This window comes from Mesoplodon densirostris, chromosome 4 (genome assembly GCF_025265405.1).
Source record: "Mesoplodon densirostris isolate mMesDen1 chromosome 4, mMesDen1 primary haplotype, whole genome shotgun sequence".
NCBI classification, from domain to species: domain Eukaryota; kingdom Metazoa; phylum Chordata; class Mammalia; order Artiodactyla; family Ziphiidae; genus Mesoplodon; species Mesoplodon densirostris.
Window position 1 is genome coordinate 42714964 of NC_082664.1, and position 17158 is coordinate 42732121.

At 42.5% G+C, this 17158-nt stretch overlaps 1 protein-coding gene across 2 annotated transcripts in view; it reads right to left on the reverse strand.

Moving 5' to 3' along the window:
• Window positions 1-3109, reverse strand: part of PPM1A (protein phosphatase, Mg2+/Mn2+ dependent 1A) — a 43532-nt gene extending 40423 nt beyond the window's left edge. For both annotated transcript variants that reach the window (XM_060096103.1, XM_060096104.1), the window contains exon 1: window positions 2697-3109. The gene's annotated coding sequence lies outside the window, so the exon portion shown is untranslated. The remainder of the gene's footprint in view (window positions 1-2696) is intronic.
• Between the last annotated feature and the right edge of the window lie 14049 nt (window positions 3110-17158).

A 17158-nucleotide genomic window follows, 5' to 3' on the forward strand; every position in this document is an offset into this window, starting at 1 on the left:
AGTCATTCAGGGGATCATCGAAATTATCATCTTATAATTAGTTATTTCTACATGAACACAACCTCACATATTAAGAAATTAATCCAGTTCTCATGCATGAGCATTTCAGGGATAACAAGCTCCCTATGGACATATGTCAGTCTTTAGTTTAAAATTTTTAAATAAATAAGCATTTACAGTTAAACCAGAATCAGCTACACATGCTATTAACCATTATAATAAACAGTCTAGGTGTTATGGGAACAAATTCAAAGATTGTAGGTTTTTACTAACTGCTTAGCAATATTTACCATGTGACAATACGATGTACTATTAATTTCTTTGAAAAAAAAATGGGTATTAGAGAACAAATTTTCAAATGAAGGTTTATTAATAAGTCAAGATAAGCAAGACTCAGCTTGAACTGACAGAAAAACCTTAACAATGTGTTCTTAAAATGCCCTCCACATGAAATTACCAAGGGTCCTGTGCTTGTTCAAACCTGTAGTCTCAACCACCCTTTGTCTCTTGTGGAATCTCCATCTGCCTTCCTCCCAAGAGTTTTCCTAGACTTCTCAATCCCAACAGAAAAATCAATAAAAGCTACCTACAGGAATATCTTTCCTAAATAACAATCAACAACTTTAAACTCTTTTAAATAAGAGACAACCCAGAAAGAAAATCAGCTTCAGAATGCTGAAACATCTAAGTGCCTGGCACATAACACGCATTTTGTCTAAGCATATTAAATAGACAATGTTGAGAATAAAAAAATACAGCAACTGGACAGTACATTTGATAATATAATCTACCCCTTTGGCTTTGCTGATTATTTTGGAGCACAGCCATAACAATTATTGTCTCCTAGTTCAGTGTTCCCTTCAACAGTTTATATTGTAATTATGGGCATCACTTTTGCTCTTCAAACTAAAATATAAACCACTTTTAATATTATATGTTAAAATACACACACACACACCACATAAAAAGAATTTTTGATGACTCAAGCATTCAACCATTTTATTTCTTAAATATATACTGAGGTAGCTAGCCAAACTTAACCAGTCTTAATATACCTCTCCCATAATATAATTACTTCACTGATGTGAAAAATATTTAGTGATATCTAACCAAAAATGTCTTAACTTCCATGCCTAGCTCATTATAGTTTCATGTGGTATTGCTATAACTTGCAGGTTAAAAGTAATCAGCTTTGTATGACTGAATGTTTAAACAGATACATGTGAGTTACACACAGGAACAGAACTGAAACATCAAACAAGGAATGTTATTTTGGGCTTCAAATTATTTATGGGCAAAAGAAACATTAACGCAATAAAGGGAACATCTATATTTATAAAATAGGCAGAGGGGTGGGTCACTATTGCCCTAGACAGTTTCCTAATCTGTAGAGTTACAGAACTACACTCTGGAAAAGGCCCAATATGTAAAAAGATAAAAATATAAAAGTGAAGTTGTTCGAGTTAAAGAGCAGTTGGGGAGCAAGCCCTGCTGGACTCCTGAGAGCTCTGGAACCCCTAAGGCTCAGAAGAGCACTGTTAAAATAAATAAGCCCTCTGACTCTTCACAGCTCTGTGCACCTAAAATGTGATTGTGTTTAAAATTCCAGTGTGCAAATTTGAAAAGATTAAACCTTTTTCCTCAGAACAATTTTTTTAAATTCCTAACTTCCTTCAGTAATGTCAAAATCATTTACTCCGAGAAAATAATAACTACCTCCCATAGATTTTTACACCTCCCATGGTCTTCCAATCACTTCTTAAAATGCATTCAGCTCATTACTCCAATTAGCAGAAAATTTAGGGTTAGTGGCGGGGCGGCGAACAGATTTCTTGGCTGGGACAACTGAAGTATGACCTTTGTGGATTTTTAAGTACCATGCGGTGCTTGAGAAAAAAGAAATACCTCCGGTGATGAAATTTTCAAAACGTATCTAAAACTGCGGTTGGTAGAGGCACTCCACAGCCAGCTGTCCTTCAAGAAAATATTTAAAATGTACAAGCAGAACATAACCACATCTCAACCAAACTCTAACATCAACAACTTTTACCCACACAATTTACACGGTTAAAAAGAAAGAAATCAGTTCGATTTACTTCGGTGGATTCGTTCGATGCCTTAATAATGAATGAATTGGAAACATCACTGACGAGTTCTGAAAGAGCCTCACGCTCAGCTCCGCCCCCTATAAAACCTGAGGCTAATTCTCCAGAATTTAGTGTTTCGAGGCCAAGTCCGGTCCAAAGGAGGCCTCCCCCCTTCTTTCTCCCGGCCTCCCTCCAGGGGTTGGAGCCCAGGGTGGCCGGGCGGGTGCGGGTGCCGGACGCCCCCTCCCCGCTTGGGGAAAGTTCCGCCGGCCGCTCTCGGGACAGGCCGGTCCGCGGCCCTCGCCCGCGCCGCCGCCACAAACACCCCGCCCGGCCTCGGCGACCGGAGGGTCGCGCCCCCTCCCCGCGCCGCCGCCGCCACAAACACCCCGCCCCCGCCTCCCCGCCGCCTCCCTCGCGGAGCGTTAACCCCTCGCCGCCCGACGCCCGGCTCCAAGGAGGAGGCCGGGCCAGGGGGTGGAGTTGTCGCGTCTCCTCCCGGGAGCGCCCGGGCAGACGCCCGGCTTGTTTACAGGCCCCAGGCCTGGTCGCCGCCGCGCAGGCCCGCGCCGCCCGCCCGCCCGCCCTCGGCCCGAGCGTCGCGCTTACCCGGAGCAGCAGAGGGCGGGCAGGTCCCTGGTCCGCCGAGGCGGCGGCGGCGACGGCAGCCGGGGAGGGGGCGGGAAGAGGGTCACCGCGGCGGCGGCCGGCCAGGTCAGACCGGGGAGGGGGCGGAGGAGGGGAAGAGCCGGGCTGCGTCCGGGACCCCGGCTCTCGGCGCCCTCGCGGCTCAGATCATCCGGGCGTTGGAGCGGGAGGCGGAGAGCGGGTCCCGGAGGAGGACGAGGAAGAGCCGAAGATTCATAGCTTTCGCGCCCCACCTGCCTGGCGCCCCCCACCCCCCCTCCCCAACCACCAGTTCCCGAGCTGCAGCCGCCCGAGCACCCGAAGCTGCGGGCCGGGCCGGCTCAGAGACCACAGCTCCCTCGCTCCCGCGCGCGCTCCCGCCCTTAGCGCCGCCGCCGCCGCCGCTGCCTCGAGCGCGTCCCCGCGCAGGCGCGCTCACGTCGGCGCTGTGCTGCCCCTCCCCCACGCCTCCGCCCGCCCCGCCCCGCCCCGCCCCGCCCCGCCCCGTCGGCTCAGCCCCAACTACAGCCGCGGCGCGGTGGAGCAGCTGGAGAGACCCGGATGTCGTTGGGCCGGAACTGCAGCGCGGGCCGGCGAGTGGGGGAGGGGCGGACGCAGATGACGTCACTGTCCTACCCGGCTTCTCTCGTCGCAATCGCCTCGCGGCCCCGGCCTCAGGCCCAAGCTGAAGGGGAGCATCCGAATCCCGGATCGGAACGGAGGTGCCCCAGCCACACACCTCCCGTCCCTAAGGGCAACAACCCACACACTCTACCACCCACCCACACGCTAGTACAGCCGATACACGCACGAGGCACATGCTGAGTTTCTGGCAGGTTTTCCGTCTGTAGCTCATGGAGTTTCACATCGTATTTATTTGTACTTGTTAGACAGTCACGTGATTCTGCTACTGGGGACTTCCATCGACCTCCAGTGAGGTTAAAGGAACGAAGGATTTTTCAAAATCCGGAGGATAATCAAAAACGTAACAGCTCCTTCTATTAAAAGTTAGAGATCTGCTAAACCTGATTGAAACTGCACGTGCAGGCGGCCAAAATCCAGTTTAGCTAGCTAGACTACGGAAAACCGGACCCACGCCGGACGCACGCTGTTTGCGGACGCCGCAGCGGATAGAATGACAAACCCTAGGCGGCCAATGAATCAGAACTGGGGAACAGTACATCACCAGCCAGGTCTCCTATTGGCTGGGGTGCTTTATCCCTCTCTTGTCAGAGACTTAACCTGTTCATGGATTTGACCTACACCACATTTGCAGGAACAGAAGTTTAAAAGAAAAATCCGTGTTTTAAAGAGATGCTCTGGTATATACAAAGAAAAACCAAACACTGTATTATTAGAGGCAGGTACTTTAAAAAGAACTGCTACTTTGTATCTCCTAAAGCCACTTTGTTGTTCCAACTCTTAGATCAAAAGCAACCTATTTATTCTGTCTCTTGTCATTTAGCAAACATTTAGCTGCTTTTAAAGCTGTAAAAGCTGTCTCCAGTTTTTTCAACATGTCTTTTTGGGAAGATTCTGTTCCTTTCACTTTTAGGCCTGGGATCTAACAACAGTATGAAACAATATCACCTAATGATCACTGGCAGGCCACTTCTTCAAGGAACCCCAAAATTACTCTACCTGATATCTTTGGGGTTAGAATTTCTTAGCATAAGATGAAGATGGATCATTTCCCGGTATAGAAAGTAAAAATAAAGTTCATTCATGCATTTGGTCCCAGTATTATCTGAGGACATATTTCCTAATTACTTCTCCCCACATTTGCCAAAAAAAAAAAAAAAAGGAAATTAGATCAAAGATCTTTAAAACTCTACCTTATTGGAATCCTTAATATTTCAGACAAATAGCAGCATGATTAGCATGCTAGTAGACTCATTACCATTCTGAAATAGAATAGCCCATGTGGCAGCCACTATTTGGAGTGCCCTTAGAAAACAAATTTTCTTATTCATAAGCAGAGCCTGGGTAGCCAATGTCACTCTTGGACCATAAAAAGCTTAAAGGTCTTGTCTGTCTTTCTGCTTCCTTCCTTTAGGCTTCCACGTCTTTCTTCTCTCTGTTCTACACTTGTAGGAGAATCTGGGTCAATTATAGCAGAAGAGGTAGAAAAATAGGAAATATGACCATAAAGATATTTTTAAGGAGTCTGTACAGTACACCACAGACTACCAATTAAGCTGCACCTTCCCACTATTTCTTATTTCTGAATAGAGCTTGCATGGACATTTTGGTATGAACTAGGAAATTCATGGGTTATAAGATTAACATTTTACCAGCGACTTTTTTTTTTTTTTTTTTTTTTTTTGTGGTACGCGGGCCTCTCACTGTTGTGGCCTCTCCCGTTGCGGAGCACAGGCTCCGGACGCACAGGCTCAGTGGCCATGGCTCACGGGCCCAGCGGCTCCGCGGCATGTGGCATCTTCCCAGACCGGGGCACGAACCCGTGTCCCCTGCGTCGGCAGGCGGACTCTCAACCACTGCGCCACCAGGGAAGCCCAGATTAACATTTTAAAATTTGGAACAAAGATATCTTAATATTATCTAAATAAATATGCTTGATATAATATCCCCTTCCTTATTATTACACTATATATTATATTCCCTAAATATTATACTAAATAGTCCCAAAATATTATGCTAAGGGCAAAAAACTTAAATATTAGAAGAGGGGAAAGCGACATTGAAAAAAAAAGAGTGTTAAAAGTGTTCTCCTCTTTTGAACTACAAGGCTTTGCTTGGGCCTCCTACACACATTTGAGATGTTCATAGTAAGTTTTTGCAAAACATCAGTGAGAATATATTGCCATAATTGTACTTCAGTAATTTTTACAGGTATATTGTGAAACTATTCTACTCTGCTTTGGAAATCTGTTTATATTTCAATTACCAAAGAGGAAGAAGGTTTTCTGAAAGATTGGTTTTCAAGTCCTGAATTTAAACTATATGCCATTAGCCTAGTAATTGCAAGGCTTGGGGTGAGGACAGGAAGTGAGGAATCTAAAGCTTAATCCACTCAGCAATACTCCTTCCTCTTTTCCTCCACAATCACAATTTTTTTAAAAAAGGTTTGTATTTTTTTGTAAAACCAAATTACTGTTGTGAATCCATCCAAGACAGTCACCTAAGACAGCCTTGCCTGAGCCTCTCAAAATGACCTCAGTGATTTAAGTGGCCCCTCAGGGGAGCACCTGAGAACCCCTCAGCTGAGTCATCCATCCACTCACACTGAGGCCAGTCACTACCCAAGAGCCACAAAGCCAAGCAGAACACACATTCAACTCTGCCTTCCTCCTCCCTCCTCCTTTACTACCTGTTTCATGTTTTTTCCTCACAGATATCCTCTTCTTTTGTCCTCCTCTTCTCTCTTCTCTCCTTATTACTCTTCTCCCTTTCTTCTGTTCTCTTTTTATCTCCTTTGTTCTTCTTTCCCCATTTTTCTCGTCTCACTTTTCCCTAGCCTAGTCCAAATTACAGCTTCTGCTACCCACTTTCTCCTGAAGAAATACATATGAGTAGATAGTGCCCCTACACTAATTTTGTTGGCAGGGGATGTACCAAACACTCCCCCCCGCCCCGCCACCCTCCTCCTTCCTCCATCCCCCACCCCACCATATCAGGTCATGAAAAACAGCTGTTTAAAGGACTGTCACAGAATGAAAAGGATTAGAGAATCTTATTCTGTATGACATCACTGAGGTGGCCCCATCAGGGTGGGGCAGACAGGAGCCAGCAGGCTTGTGCTGCCATTGTGACTTCTCCTGGGCCCTAAGAGAAATGGGGCCACTGGGAGCACCACGGGTCAAGCCCTGGATAACCTTTAGGGTAGGATCTTCCCTCAAGAGATTGTAGGTGGCCACAGCCCCACAGCATTGATGTGGATCTTGTGAGACAAATTCATCTGTTCAACGGCTGCTTATTATGTGCCAGGCACTGTGCTAGATACTGGGGGTAGTTAATGACATCAGTGGGTAACGTCCCAGCCCCCGAGGAGCTGATGTTATAATGAGAGATATAGACAAAGGAGTAAACAAATGAACAAGGAAACTGCAGGTTGTGATCAGTGCTGTGAAGGAAATAAGTAAGGAAATAGACTGGGGGGATGACTTGAAACAAGTGTACAGAGAAGACCTTTCTAAGAAGGTGGCATTCAAGCTGAAGGATGAGGAGCCAGCTTTGCAAAGAATCAGGGGAGAGCTTTACAGGCAGCAGGATCAGTGTGGGCAAAGGGTCTGTTGTGGGAAAGAGCTTGGCAGAAAAGTTGTCTGCAGACCAAAGAGAAGCTCAGCAAACTCAGGCAAACATTTTATAAAGTTGCTCAAGTTTAGAATTATAACTTAGGATATTTGGGATACTTAATCCAATTTACAGCTAGGATACCACCTTATAACTTAGGATATTTGGAACACTTAATCCAATTTACAGCTAGGATACCACCTTAAGTAGAGGGGCACAGTCCATACAAAATAACTTACTGAATTGGTCTGGCCCAAAAAGCAAAGCAGCTTGAGAAATCAAAATTTAAAATCAAAGGACTTTTATTCAACTCTTGAAATTAAGAAGCATTCCACAATGCCAGAAAGAGGTCCCTTCAGACAGTCCAACAGCAGCTAGAAATTAGTAAACTAAAGTTTAGAAAAAATATTTTTCTCCCAATTTAGATAGCTATTCTTAATGAGTAAAGACTAACAAAAATTTGGACTTCTTGAGAATAGTTTTTCTGGGAGTTTTCTGTCTACTGTGGGCATTACAGAAGATCTCAAACTAAAGCATACTTTTGAAAGCTGCAACACATTTTGTATCCTTAACAATGGTGGCCTGGTTGAAAACCAGTGATGAAATACCAACATAATAAAGGCTTTTTTTTTTTTTTTTTTTTGTATCTGACTCTACAGGTTACAAAGCCCTGTCACTTACACCAACCAATTTTATCCTCAAAATAACCCCTGGCAAGGCACGGACTGTTCTCATCCTTTACAGCAGAGAAATCTGAGTGTCAGAGGGCTAGCAGTTGCCCAGGGTCACCAAAAGTAATGACTGGTACCCAGTCATTATCCAGTCTGTATCCTACAGATCATCCCTAGCTTTTACGTGCCAGTAACAAAGGTAGCAAGGAGAGTCAGGAGTGGAAAGAGCATGGACTTAGAGTCAACAGTGGTATGCAGAACTGGCTTATACTATCTCATGAGAGCAGACCGTTAAATTTTTAGGAATTTTGCCAGTTGTTTGCTAAACACAGCCACTGTTAAAAATTAAATTATATAAACCTCCAATTAAATTTTAAATGAAGATAATATATATTACTGAAACAGACTCACAGACATAGAAAACAAACTTATGATTACCAAAGGGGAAAGGGGAGGGAGGGATAAACTAGGAGTTTGGGATTAACATATACACACTACTATATATAAAATAGATAACCAAAAAGGACCTACTGTATAGCACAGGGAACTATATTCAATATCTTGTAATAATCTATAAGGGAAAGAATCCGGAAAATAATATATATATATACACACACACACACACACACACACACACACACGTATAACTGAATCACTTTGCTGTACACCTGAAACTAACACGACATTGTAAATCAACTATACTTTGTATTTAAAAAAAAAAGAAAAAAAAGATAATATATATTAAAAACTTATGTTCTAAATTATCTGAATGTATGTTACTATTATCTATGCTCTTGAGGTACTTATGTGTATCGTGTCTAAATGGTAGAAATACTCTATGATGTGTTACTGCACATCTATTCCCAATACCACATTCAGTGACTTCACTTTGTGAAGCTTGAAACTGGCTGTGGAGGGAGTATTTACACGATGGAAATCAGCAAATGCCACAGATCAAGGCTTGACTTGTTGCTTTGCTGATGGTCTAGACTTAAGTAAGTGACAGAGGAACCGTTAATAATGCAAATTAAACATAAAAAGCATGTTGTGTCTATAGCTGTTACATGGTGAATGGCACAAAAACATTCATCTCAGCAAAGAAGTCACTCACATAATAGGCAAGTAAGTTCCCATATCCATCTTTGTTGTGTCACTTTTATTTTAGATGAAAATATTAATCAACAGGCCATGTCAGAACTACATTTGGAGAGCTGGTTGTTAAACATTTACCAGCACACCACTGGATCCGCTGTACTGTGCCAACTGGGCCACCTATAGGTTCTGTGAACTTAAACATGTCACTTATACTATTAGCCTTGCTTTCATTCTTCACAAAACACTACTTCTCAGGATGTATTGTGATATTTAGAACAGATGAGGCACTCTTGACCAGCACATCTTTCTTTCTCCTCACTGGCAGACCCTTCACTCACTAGAGTTTGTATACAGATACATGCTTTCTCAGTCTCCCTTGTAGCCTAGAGCAGCATCCCAGCCTATATGCCAGTGCACATTGCTATATCTCAAATAGGTTACAGATGTTACAAGGTATTTGTCCCTTAAGCCCTTGGAACATTTGAGTGAGGCTCAGCTGCTGAAACCTGAGATGGTCCCATCTGGCCAAAGCAGCCCCACCCAGGCACTCCTTGTGTCACTAAAACATTATTTTTTAATTTGTGTTATGCTGTGAAAAAGCTGGGTAGCAGTGGCTTGAGGCATGGATGTGTGATACAATTCTGACCAATGGAACCTGAGAAAAGTTTTGGGGGGATGGATCTCAGAATGATTTTCCTCCCTAATAAAAAGAGTCACATGAGAGAAAGTACCTTTACATGTGTTGTTATGTCTGTAGGTGAGCCTGGCACTTCCGGACCATCTTGCAAAAAACCAATGTAACAGAGAAGAAGGGGAATGATGGCAAAAGTCTGGATGCTGCACATTGTTGAGCCACTGAGCCACCCCAGCAGTTGCGTACTTTGGAAATTTATATTTAAGGAGAATAATATATTTTCCTCATTGTTTAAGCCACTTTTATTTTTGTACTCAATTATTGTAGCTAAAAGCACCCAGATACAGTAGAAGAGCTGGTACATCCTCTACACCCAGTGAGTGCTCAGTAAGGTTAGCTAATCACCGAATTGGATCCTTTGCCTATAGAAGAGCTAGCTGCATGGTCAGATGTAAACTTATTCTCTAAACATTTGAGCGATTTGTTCAGTACTTAGATTCACCTTTAAAGTCTACCTTGATTCTTGCTTAAAAGTGTTTTAAATTGGGTACTAAATGCAGTAATTGAAAAAAGAAATCATTTTAAGCTTGAGAGCAATTGGACATAGGTGTTGATATGAATTTTCTTTTCTTGAAGGATCTTGACAAACTAGAGCTCTGTTGCCTGAGAAAGGTGACATAACCCCTTCATGTTCTGCAGAGTAGTATTAGAACCAGTGCATGGGAATTACAGAGAAGACAATTTTAGTTCAGTATAAGGGGAAGGGAATGAACTTGGCCTAAAATGTGCTAAACTCCATACCAGGCCCATTATGAGTGTTATTTAATTCTCAGAATAACTTTGCAAAGAAGATATTATTTTTCCATTTTATAAGAGAGGAAACTACAGCTAAGAAAAGAGCTCATTTGCAGACCTAGGACCCTCTGATTCCAAAGTCCCTGCATTTTCTGTTACAGAAGCAGACTAGGCCTTCTTGAGATGACTTTCTTTCTCCTTGAGGCCCTTTCCACTGCATTTTCTTATCCAGGAAAACAGAACAATTCCTACAATGGTGTTCTAACTGAAGACGTCTTGGTGAGGTGGGAGAAGAGTTATATTGCATATTACACAGCAAAATATTTCTAAGCTCCATGTAAAATCATCACTTATCCTAGAGTTTTGCTTCCAGCCATCACTTCCTCCATTCTCCTGCTTTTTCCACTCCCGGAAAACTTCTCTTCCCTTCTCCTAACACACTATCCTTTCTTTTGGGCACACTCGTTATAAATCCCACTTAGCAAGACAAAAACTAACATAACACCTATCGACCCCCACCCCACATGTCCTTGGAGAGCCTCTGCAATTGGTACAAACAAGGCAGAGGTCTCTTTGTAGAGAAGCAGCAGGTAGTAGGAAGAATCAGGTTAGCATCATAGACTGAAAACTAAAGAGCCTGGGGCCAAGCAGGTGTACTCCACGTGTGAGATCAGGCTGGGTATAACACAACAGGCAGTGGTGAGAACTGTGGAGAAGGAGAGCATATTTATTCCATATGAAGACATCCAAAATGATAGGTGTTTAATGTTTTAAGCATGTTGGAACCAAAGAGGATATCCCAAAGCCTATCTCTGCTGTCTAGTCTGTGGACAGGTTGTTTAACCTCTCTCAGACTTGGCTTCCTCATCTGGAACATGGGAATAATCAACTTGCAGAAACAGATGAAATCCTACACTTAACGTGCCACATTGCCCTATACCATGGTGTGTAGACACACAAAAAGATGTAACCATTACTTTTAAGCACATCATGTGATATTTTTAACAGTGGCAACATACCATGCATGCAATATTTTCTCTCTCCTACAGGCCTAAGTCTAGGCCTGTAGGAGAGAGAAAAGTTGCCAGTTATAGGACTAAACTCATTGTTTTCAAGACTTGTTTTAACTTCTAGTTCTTTGGCTTGGTGAGGCCTGTGGGAACTTCTGCATGACCTATGACAAGGATCTTCTGCTGGAGGGTTCTGCCTCCCTGACCAATGTTGACCCTTTTCGTGTGAGTTTCTCCTTCACACCTCCTGCACCAAAGGCAACCGTTTGGTCCTGAACCTAAACTCTAGATTGTTCTTCTTACAGTGCTTTGAAAGGACTCCGAGCCCTATATTATATGTGTCATAGTATTTATAATTTTTATATTATATACTTGAGTCTCCATACATTTTATTCGATCAAAGCATCTTGAATATGCCAGGCATTCCTCTAGATCCTGGGGATATTGTAGTGAGAAAGAGAGGTAGTTTTCATGGAACTTACTCGGGGTCAATAGATAATAAGCAAGGTCATTGCAGAGGGATACGTACCATAAAGGATGTAAAGCAGAGTATGATGTGGGCAAGCAGTATGGGAGAGGGGGCCAAGGAGAGGTTACTTTAGACCGGTTGATCAGAGACAGCCTGTTAGAAGAGGTGGCAGTTGAGCAGGACTGAATAACAGGAGGAAGCCACCATGTGAAGATCTAGGGGAAGAGTGTCCCAGACAAAAGCAAAGGCTCTGGGGTGGCAGTGAGCTTGGCATGTCAAGGACCAGACAGAACTCTGGGATGTTTGGGGCATGGTCATGGAGGGAGAGAGAGCTATTTAGGCAGGGTGACTTTAGGCCACAGTAAGGATTTTGATTTTATCTTAAGTGTGATGGAAAACCACTGGTGGTTTTTATGTAGGGGAGTGATGTGATCTAATTTGTTTTGCTCGTGCTGCAGTATGGAGAAGAGATTTTAGAAAAGCAAAAGTGGAAGTAGAAAAATCCTTTCATGTCAGTTTCATAAATCCTTAAAGAGGAAGTGAAATTAGCTTTCAGCTTTAAATGGCACAGTGATTACATTTTGGTGGTAGGAATGTGGTCTTTTAGAGAGTTCTTGTTACTGGGGCTCATGTTTTCTTTCTCTGGGAACTATACTTAGATATTTTTACGAATGACTCATCCAGTAACCTTTCTTGGTAAGTTTAGTGAATTGTAGCAAAGAGTACCTTGCAGGAAAAGCCAAGTTAAGAGTAGGTAAAATAGACACCCACTTAAGTGTTCAATTTCAGGTGAATACTTAGTGTCCTCAAAAATATTCTCTAAGAACCTCATTACTCTCTCCCTCTCCACTCACCATTCTCCCAACACACACCTGAAGGCTGAAGACTAAAATTCTGCTAGTTAATTTATGCCTTGTGCTATCCAGTGAGGATGATAGTTTAGGCGTCCCTTACTTAAGGCAGACATTTACATCTTAATATGAAAGTTTTTACATCATTTTCAGAGTAAAGTTTTAATACTCTAGAAGCAAGTTGCCTTGACACACATTGGTAAGATAGGGTAAAAGAAATTTAAGAAGGAATTTAGTAAAGACCTCAATAACACCACAGATGAATTGTATGTCCACAACCATACCCAGGTTCCCTCTTGCTCATGGAGCTGTGAAAGAAATACATACACTTCACATGTTCAGTCTTCTCATTGGATACTGGGTCTTCTTCATTTAATTTGATGGTCATATATTAGTTGTCTTCCAAGTAAACCAAGAATAGACCTTTGGGAAAGGACCATGACAAATTTTATGTTTAATCTTATAACTAGTACATTATAGATATCCAAGAATTATTTCATAATAAAAAGTATTATGGATATTATATATTATATATTACATTTGTAGAATCTGTAGCCTCCACATTGATGTGCCAGATAACAATTTCTGCCCATAGTGCCGAATTCAGCCTAGTACTAGGTGGTGTAAATCATAAGAACCTACCACTGGAAAGAATAATTCATCATTCAAAACCAAGTACTGATTAAAAACCTACCATGTGTCAAACTCCATTAAATATAGAGAGGGATACAAATAATAGCTGCCGTAATCTATTGCAAAGCTCCTATATACCAGACTCTTAAATATGGCATATCAATTCTATTAAAAATATCTGTTAGATATAATTTGTTGTTTAAATCATATTTTATGGCAATTATAAGTTCTTGAAAGAAAGAATTAATAAAATATATGAAGCTGTTGGGCTTCCCTGGTGGCGCAGTGGTTGAGAATCCGCCTGCCAATGCAGGGGACATGGGTTTGAGCCCTGGTCTGGGAAGATCCCACATGCCACAGAGCAACTAGGCCCGTGAGCCACAACTACTGAGCCTGCGTGTCTGGAGCCTGTGCTCCACAACAAGAGAGGCTGCGATAGTGAGAGGCCCGTGCACCGCGATGAAGAGTGGCCCCTGCTTGCTGCAACTAGAGAAAGCCCTCGCACAGAAACGAAGACCCAACACAGCCATAAATAAATAAATAAAATAAAAAAATATATATATGAAGCTGTACTTTTAAAGTACCATGTGTAAAGTACTTTTACTTGGGGGTCAGTAAAAGTACTGACCTCTGTCCAAGTAGGAAAGACATACAAAACTCTTTTGTGTTGTCAATCACAACAAAAGTATGGAAAGGTTAAAGGGAACAATGTGAGTACTTGAAACATGTGATGCCAAAAGAAAAATTTTGGCTTGATATAAAATACCAGTGACTTATACGGCCTAGTGAGTCATGTGTACCATATCTGGGTTATGTACCCATAAACAGTGGCTTCAGGGCAGTCAGACTCTTTAGACTGTCATCACTAAACTCATCACGTGTCAGTCCTGCTTGAATTCAAAAGCAAAAACTAAAATACAGAAAAACAGGGAATTGAGAACATATAAAATTTCTGCTGTTCTACACTTAAGATTCCCAAAGGCAATGTTACAAAAGGGTGTTTAAAAGGCCAAGATTGTAATTCTATCTAATTTGGGTTAGTTAGATCCCTCTTGGTTGTTTAATATTTCTTTGAAGCCTGTTAAGGGCAAGAACTTTTGCTGTCTTCTCAATAAAAGTACTCTAATAAACCCCCACCTATGAAAAGAATTAAGTTAATCAAACACCAAATATAGGATAAAAACAAAGTATGTGACAAACCCTACTGAACATGGCAAGAGATACAAATAATAGCTACCATTTATTGAGCACTTTCTGTTTTCTAGAATCTTTATTTCTATAGTATCTAATTTACTCCTGACAATAGCTCCTCAAGATAGCTTTTATCACTATATTTTACAGACGAGAAATGGAGGCTTAGAGGAGTTAAGTCACTTGTCCAAATTCTTAGAGCAAGTGAGTGGATAAAATCTGAACGCCATATGACTGCAATTTTTGCTATTTTTTATAATGCAAAACTGAAGGTTAACATATAACCTTGGTGTCTATTCAGGCATCGGGCTATACAACAATCCTCTGGCCTGGGGTGTCAGAACACAGGGTTTAGTCTTGGCTCTGATGCTTTGCCACTGTGTGCAACTCAGGAGAGTCATTCCATCTTTTTGAATTTCAAGTTTCCACATATGTAAGATAAAGGTGGTGAACAAAATAATTTTTACAGTCCCTTCCAGCTTCAACATTTCACCACTCTAGCAAGGAAAAAACCCTAAATCTGGAAATGGACATCTATTTCCCCAGACTAGTAACACATTAATCCACATTTCTTTAGGGGAAAACATCTCTTCCTCTCTCTCAGTATAATTTCTTCCTCTGATCTCAGAATCTGTTGCAGTTTGGGCACATGACCCAAGTGGACCAGTTAGAGTAAATCCCAGGAATTATTTGGGAGACATTAGAGGAAAGACACCCTATTTCTCTGTGATTGCTAGAAGGAATGATGACGAGAGTTTGGCGCTTCCAGGGGCATGCCCAAAGCTAGCTCCTTTTCTGGAATGTTCAGTTTCTTGAGGCAATAAATTCTGTTCTGTTAAGTCAGTTTAAATTGGGGTTTCTGTCTCTTGGTTCATAGATGTCATGATAGGGGTAATCCTTGAAAGATGGGTTAGATTTTCATTAGAAGGATACTTTTTTGTTTTGTTTTGTTTTTTGAGGTACGCGGGCCTCTCACTTTTGTGGCCTCTCCCGTTGCGGAGCACAGGCTCTGGACGCGCAGGCTCAGCGGCCATGGCTCACGGGCCCAGCTGCTCTGCGGCATGTGGGATCTTCCCGGACCGGGCACGAACCCGCGCCCCCTGCATCGGCAGGCAGACTCTCAACCACTGCGCCACCAGGGAAGCCCAGGAGGATACTTTTAAGTAGGGGGAAACTATGCCCAGAATCCTTGAGATGGAAATGACTCCCTTAACTGAATTGGAAGCAAAGTGTGGACAGGCAATTAGATATCTTGAAGGAAAAGTAGTATGAGACCAAATTATCAAAGGTTTTGAAAACCTCCTGGAGGACTTCAGACTCGATGGTTATGTCAGACTTATTTTTCAAAAGAGGCCCTTATGATATTTGTGTTTTGAAAAATTCTATTTCTCCTTTTCCAAGCCTTGCTATTCTCCCATCAAGATCTTGGGAGAGTCTTTACAACTGCCTCAACAAATAGGGTATGATTGAAGTGACACTGCATTACTGCCAAGGCTAGGTCATAAAAGGCAATATAGTTTCTACTTGGTTCTCTTTCTCTCGGGACATTTATCCTTAGAACCATACTACCATGTTGTAAAGAAGCCCAGGTAAACTGGAGAGGCCATGTGTAGGTGTTCTAGTTGACAGCCTGTATAATAAAGTATTTGGCCTTTGTCCCCAGTTCCTGGGAAGTAGCCTCTAAAACTCTGGAATTTCCCCAGTAATAGCAGAGTCTTTGTTATTTGTCATGTTCCCTGATCACTTATGCTGATGAGATGACTCTAATGGTAGGCGCTTAGACAGTTTAAATAAACGAGATGACTCAGGAGGGAAGCTGCCTGGGCCAGAAAGACCAACCATGTGATTAGAGCGTTGGGGTTTTGAATTGGGTAATATTATGCCAACCTATGGGAAGAAGAGGGGATCTGCAGATTGAGTCACATGGCCAAGGATTAATTAATCATGCTTATGTAATTGAATCCTAATAAAAACTCTGGACACTGAAGTTTGGGTGAGCTTCTACAGTTGGCAATACTCTGCATATCTTCACACACTGATGGGAGAGTGCTGGGAGAGTGACATGTCCTAACTCTGTGGGGAGAGGATAATGAAAGCTTCACATTTGGAACTCTCCTAAACCTCACCTTAAGTGTCTCTCCCTTTGACTGCTTCTGATTTGTATCCTTTAATTGAATCATAAGTACAGCACTTTTCTGAGTTCTGTGAGTCATACTAGTGAAGTACCCATCCTGAAGGGGTAGTGGGAACCCCTGAATTTGTAGCCAGCTGGTCGGAAATGAGGATGACCTGGAGATCCCCAAACTTATCGCTGGTATCTGAAGTGAGTGTAGTCTTATGGAGGACTGTGCCCTTAACCTGTGAGGTTGGCCCAACTCTGGGTAGTTGGTGTCTGAAGTCATTGTACAGCCATAGCTAAGGTCCAAACTAACAGTAAGAGAATCAATCATCAGACATGAGAGTGAATAAGCCTTTAGCTGATTTCCCAGCCATCAAGTTACCCCTAGCCTCTGGGCCATCCAGCTGATGCCCTAGACAACATGGACCAGAGAGAAGTCATCTCAACTGCATCCTGCCCAAATTCCTTACCCATAGAATCCTTCAGCATAATAGAGAATTGTTTTATGCCACTACTTATTAGGGATATTTGTTACAGAGCAAAAGATAACAGGACCATATTTTTGTACTTCTGATTGGGGTGGAATTGTAACAAAACCTAAAACATGAGGCAATGGCTTTCAGACTAAGTGGCAGGCAGAAGGTGAAAGGACCTTGACAAGAGTTAAAGTCTAAAGGGTCTTGAAGACCCTGTTAGTGGAAGTTTGTGGTCCTCAAGAAGCC